We start from the raw sequence: 5987 nt of genomic DNA on the forward strand, positions 1-5987 counted from the left end.
AAAAGATTTTCAATTTAGAATTCTAATTTCAAATTAGAATTCTAAACCAATATCAATCATGTATGAGGTTGAAAGAATTGTATAGATAGTCATGATCTGGAAGCTTCAGGAGGATGTGTTCACCCAAAATGAAAGTGTAAAATGAGAAACAGGATGTCATGGGACCGAAAAAAAAAGAAAAGAGGCTCCAATACAGAGGAGAACTGAAAGGAATTTTGAGGTTAAGAAAAGGAAATCCCAGGGTGACAGCTGGGTGGCAGATTTTGAGAGCAGCCAGTCCAGACTGCAGCAGGAGGAGAGAGAGCTCCAGGAAGGATATCTTCCAAAAAAAGGTTTACGCTGGCAGAACATACAGAGAGGAGATTTCCATTTCTGATGCAGGGTTTGGGATGATTTCAGTAGAGGTAAGGAGTCTCCTCCTATCTGTGGGGATATGTTCCAAGACCCCCAGTGGATGCCTGAAACCACAGATAGTCTGAACCCTATATATACTGTATTTTTTCCTGTATGTACAGACCTATGATACAATTTAATTAGGCACAGTACTCTTGGGGCCATTATTAAGTAAAATAAGGGTTACTTGAACACAAGCACTGCAATACTGCAACAGTTGATCTGATAACCAAGATGGCTACTAAGCAACCAGCGGGCAGACAGCACAGACCTCGTGGATAATTTTTCTTTTCTTTTTTTTTTTTTTTTTTTGAGACAGAGTCTTGCTGTGTCACTCAGGCTGGAGTGCAGTGGTGGGATCTTGACTCACTGCAACCTCTGCCTCCTGGGTTCGAGCTATTCTCCTGTCTCAGCCTCCTGGGACTACAGGGATGTGCCACCAGGCCCAGCTAATTTTTCTATTTTTAGTTGAGACGGGGTTTCACCAAGTTGATCAGGCTGGTCTCCAACTCCTGACCTCAGGTGATCTGCCCGCCTCAGCCTCCCAAAGTGTTGGGATCTCACGGGTACGTGAGCCACCGCATCCGGCCTAAACTTTTTATTTCTTAAATGTTCCACTTAATATTTTTGGGGTTGAACATGTAGTAACTGAAACCACAGAAAGTGAAACCGTGGATAAGGGGGATTGTTGTACATAGAAAACTAAGCAAATAAGAAAAAAATGAGATGATAAACTCCAGTGAAAACAAATAATTGAAAAAGAAAATAAAATATGGCTCAGCTGCAGATATTTTTAAAATCATAGTTATATAAACATTAAATACTATCTTAAAAATTTATGATAGAGATATATTGTCAGATGGCAGGAGGAGATGTTCAGGGAAAGATGTGTAAATGGTGTAACAGAACTGAATCATAATTATTCTATAATAGAGGAGATAATAACAAAAACCGAAAAGTCAATATAACAACAATAGTGCCAGGCACTGTTAAAAGTGCTTATTTTTAATGCATTAATTCCTTTGGTTTTATTTATTTATTTAAGACAGTCTCGCTCTGTCACCCAGACTGGAGTGAAGTGGTGCAATCTTGGTTCACTACAACTTCCGCCTCCCAGGTTCAAGCAATTCTCTGCCTCAGCGTCTCAAGTAGCTGAGATTACAGGTACATGCCACTACGCCCAGTTAGTTTTTGTATTTTTAGTAGAGACAGGGATTCACCATGTTGGCCAGGCTGGTCTCAAACTCCTGACCTCAGGTGATCCACCCACCTCGGCCTCCCAAAGTGCAGGGATTTCAGGCGTGAGCCACCGCGCCCAGCCTGAATTAATTCCTTTTAATGCTCACACGAAACTTATGAAGTTTTAAAACTCATTTAATGGATGAGAATATGAAAAATAGTGATATACGCATATAATTTAGAAATATGGGGGCAAACTCCAGAAGCAACAGCTGTAAGAAACAAAAGTAATTGCCTCCATGGAGAGGAAATTGGATGGAAAAGGGCACGTAGAGGTCTGCTGGTTTTCAATAGAAACCTTGCTTAGGCACAGTGACTTTCACCTGCAATTCCAGCACTTTGGGAAGCTGAAGTGAATGGATTGCTTGAGCCTAAGAGTTCAAGACCAGCCTGGGCAATATAATCTCATCTCTACAAAAAATACAAAAATTAGCCAGCATGGTGGTGTGTACCTATCTATAGTCCTAGCTACTTGGGAGACTGAGGTGGTAGGATCACTTGAGCCTGGGCGGTAGAGGCTGCAGTGAACCATGATCGCACCACTGCACTCCAGCCTGAGTTACACAGTGAGGAAAAAAAAATAAGACGAAGCCTTATGAAACCATTTTTGTTTTGTTTTGTTTTGTTTTGAGACAAAGTCTCACTCTGTTGCCCAGGCCAGAGTGCAGTGGCATGATCTTGGCTCACTGCAACCTCTGCCTATCAGGTTCAAGTCATTCTCTTGCCTCAGCCTCCCAAGTAGCTGGGACTACAGGTGCACGCCACCATGCCTGGCTAAGTTTTGTATTTTTAAGAGAGACAGGGTTTCACTATGTTGTCCAGGCTGGTCTCAAACTCCTGACCTCAGGTGATCCATCCGCCTCAGCCTCCCAAAATGCTGGGATTACAGGCTGAGCCACTATACTTGGCCTGAAACCACTGACTTGTTAAACTTTGTACATATAAAACTTTGATAAAACTAAAAAATCAATTAAAAGACATCAATTCAATAATGTATTAATCAGTCAGTGATAATGGTTTGGCTCTGGGGCACCACCCAAATCTCATGCTGAATTGTAATCCCTAGTGTTGGAGATTGGTAGGAGGTGACTGGATTATGGGGGGATGGTCTCTAATGGCTTAGCACCATCTCCCTAGTGATTTCTCACAATAGAGTTCTCACAAGATCTGGTTGTTTAAAAGTGTGTGGCACCTTCCCATTCTCTCTCTCTTTCTCTCTCCTGCCACCATTTGAAGATGTGCTTGCTTACCTTAGCCCCTCTGCCATGATTGTAAGCTTCCTAAGCCTCCCCAGCAATGTCTCCTCTACAGCCTGTGGAACTGTGAGTCAATTAAACCTCTTCTTTTCATAAATTACCCAGTCTCAGGTAGTTCTTTATAGCAGTGTGAGAACAGACTAATAGAGAAAATTGGTATCAGAGAAATGGGGCATTACTATAAAGATACCTAAAAATGTAGAAGTGACTTTGGAACTGGGTAATGGGCAGAGGTTGGAACAGTTTGGAAGCTTTGGAAGAAGACAGGAAGATGAGGGAAAGTTTGAAACTTCCTAGAGACTTGTTGAATGGTTTTGACCAAAATGCTGATAGTGATATGGACAGAGATGGCCAGGCTGATGGGGTCTCAGATGGAGATGAGGAACTTACTGGAAACTGCAGTAAAGGTCATTCTTGCTATGCTTTAGCAAAAAAACTAGTGGCATTGTGCCCCTGCTCTAGGGAATCTGTTGAATTTTGAACTTGAGAGAGAGGATTTAGGGTATGTGGCAGAAGAAATTCCTAAGCAGCAGCAGAGCATGAAAGTTTGGAAAATTTGCAGCCTGGCCATATAGTAAAAAAACAAAACAAAACAAAACAAAACAAAACAAAACCGTTTTCTGGGGAGGAATTCAAATCTGCTGCAGTAAAGATAAGCTAAATGTTAATAGCCAAGACAATGTGAAAAATGCCTCCAAGGCATTTCAGAGACAGAGGGCTGGAGGACTAGGAGGGAAAAATGGTTTTGTGGGCCAGGCCTAGGGTCCCCCACTCTGTTCTGTGCAGCCCCGGGACATGGCGCCCTGCATCACAGCTGCTCCAGCTCTGGCCTTGGCGTAAAGGGCCTCAGATACGCTTCAGGCCTCTGCTTAAGAGGGCAAAAGCCATAAGAAGCGTTGGCAGCTTCCACATGATGTTAAGCCTGTAGGTGTGCAGAGTGCAACAGTTGAGGTTTGGGAACCTCCACCTAGATTTCAGAAGATGTATGAAAATGCCTGGATTTCCAGGCAGAAGTCTTCTGCAGGGGTAGAGCCCTCATGGGGAACCTCTACTAGGGCAATGTGGAGGGGAAATGTGGAATCGGAGCCCCCACACAGAGTCCCCACTGGAGCACTGCCTTGTGGAGCTGTGAGAAGAGGGCCACCGTCCTCCAGACTCCAGAATGGTAAATCCACCAACAGCTTGCACCGTGTGCCCAGAAAAACTCCAGGCACTCAATGCCAACCTGTGAACACAGCCACAAGGGCAGTACCCTTCAGAGCCACAGGGGCAGAGCTGCCCAAGGCCTTGAGAGCCCACCTCTTACATCAGCATGCCCTGGATGTGAGACATGGAGTCAAAGGTAACTATTTTTGGACCTTTAAGATTTAATGACTGTCTGCTAGGTTTCAGACTTGTTTTGCCCAATTTCTCCCTTTTGGAATGGGAGCATTTACTCAATGTTTGTACCCTCATTGTACCTTGGAAGTAACTAACTTGTTTTTTATTTTACAGGCTGATAGGCAGAAGTGACGTGCTTTGTGTCAGATGAGACTTTGGACTTGGATTTTTGAGTTAATGCTGGAATGAGTTAAGACTTTGGGGGACCATTGGGAAGGCATGATTGTGTTTTAAAATGTGAGAAGTACATGAGATGTGGGAAGCGGCAGGGGTGGAACGATATGGTTTGGCTTTGTGTCCCCACCCAAATCTCACATTGAGTTGTAATCCCTAGTGTTGGAGGTGGGGCGTGGTGGGAAGTGATTGGATCATGGGGTGGTTTCTAGTGGTTTAGCATCATTCCCCTAGTGCTGTCTTATGATAGAATTCTCACAAAATCTGGTTGTTTAAAAGTGTGCGGCACCTTCCCCTTCTCTCTCTCTCTCTCCTGCCACCATGTGAAGACATGCTTGCTTCCCCTTTGTCCTTCTGCCATGATTGTAAGTTTCCTGAGGCCTCCCCAGCCATGCATCCTGCACAGCCTGTAGAACTGTGAGTCAATTAAACCTCTTTTCTTCATAAATTACCCAGTCTCAGTTCTTTATAGCAGTGTGAGAACGAACTAATACAATCAATCAATATATATTCACAATAAACCATTTTTAATTAACAAAAATCTATGCCTGTTGTAATCATTTCTATGTGAAAAACTCACAGAAAGGAGGTCTTGAATATTCCTCTAGTCAGCCTATGCTTCTGGTGATGACTTTCCCTGGCCTGCAGGTTCCCAGTTCAACCAAACTGCCATCAATCTCCCCCCATGGAAGCTGGAGGAGTTCTGTGGCACAACTTGACCACCACTCTTCTTCCGAGAGGCTTAGCAAGTGTGTGCACATAAATCAGATTAAAGACTCAGCCTAAATCAAAAACATGAAGAATCATCCCTACAAATGTTTTAAAAACTATGAAAGCTCTGAACAATCACTTTTCATTCAAACACCCACTGAGAACTATGTGGTCATTTGCTATATTTTCTGAGAATAAATCAAATAAGCAAATGGATATAATAATATTATAACATCTAGTTTTAATTAAAACAAAATTAAACATAATATTTACTTTGGTCAGTTTTAAGATTGATAATTCCACTGATACTTTTTGGAAAACAGTTGCTAATTAATAATGCTGGAGAGAGAAAAACCAAGAATAATGAATGCTTAGCTCATTATTCAAACTACCCTGGAGTCCTTGTTTTCGTCTTGTCCTAAACCATTCATGTTTTCAGGCTGACAGTTTTTCCACTGTCACTCAAGGCAAAAACAGAGACTCCTTAAACTATGTCAGAAATAAATTAGCTCCCAGATAACACACATTCCATGTAAGAAAAAAAGGAAAGAAAGAATAAGTTCGGAGGTAAATTAACTCCTGGTGTACATAATGAAACTTTACCCTCAAGCTCCAATGTAGTGATGCAAACACCACAAATTCTGCCAATGACTGCACAATCTGTTTATTTGTGAGAAGTTTGAGGAGAGAAAAAGAAGAGCACCAGGCCCTTAGACAAATAAGACCATATTGAAATGACCCCTCTTAAAAATGGACTTTATTTTTTTTATATTTATTTTATTTTTAAAAAAATTTTATTTATTTATTTATTTTTATTTATTAAAAATGGACTTT

At 41.9% G+C, this 5987-nt stretch overlaps 1 long non-coding RNA gene across 3 annotated transcripts; it reads left to right on the forward strand.

The window, feature by feature from the left end:
* Nucleotides 1-254: 254 nt before the first annotated feature.
* Nucleotides 255-4890, forward strand: LOC144341142 (uncharacterized). Of its 3 annotated transcripts, XR_013417815.1 has the most exons (4): nucleotides 255-404; nucleotides 2869-2954; nucleotides 3944-4230; nucleotides 4383-4890. It is a non-coding gene; the product is annotated as an uncharacterized LOC144341142 (long non-coding RNA). The 3 variants fall into 3 exon arrangements; XR_013417814.1 differs by having other exon boundaries at nucleotides 3944-4890; XR_013417813.1 differs by having other exon boundaries at nucleotides 2869-4890.
* Nucleotides 4891-5987: the final 1097 nt, after the last annotated feature.

Source organism: Macaca mulatta, chromosome 5 (assembly GCF_049350105.2).
Source record: "Macaca mulatta isolate MMU2019108-1 chromosome 5, T2T-MMU8v2.0, whole genome shotgun sequence".
Taxonomy (NCBI): domain Eukaryota; kingdom Metazoa; phylum Chordata; class Mammalia; order Primates; family Cercopithecidae; genus Macaca; species Macaca mulatta.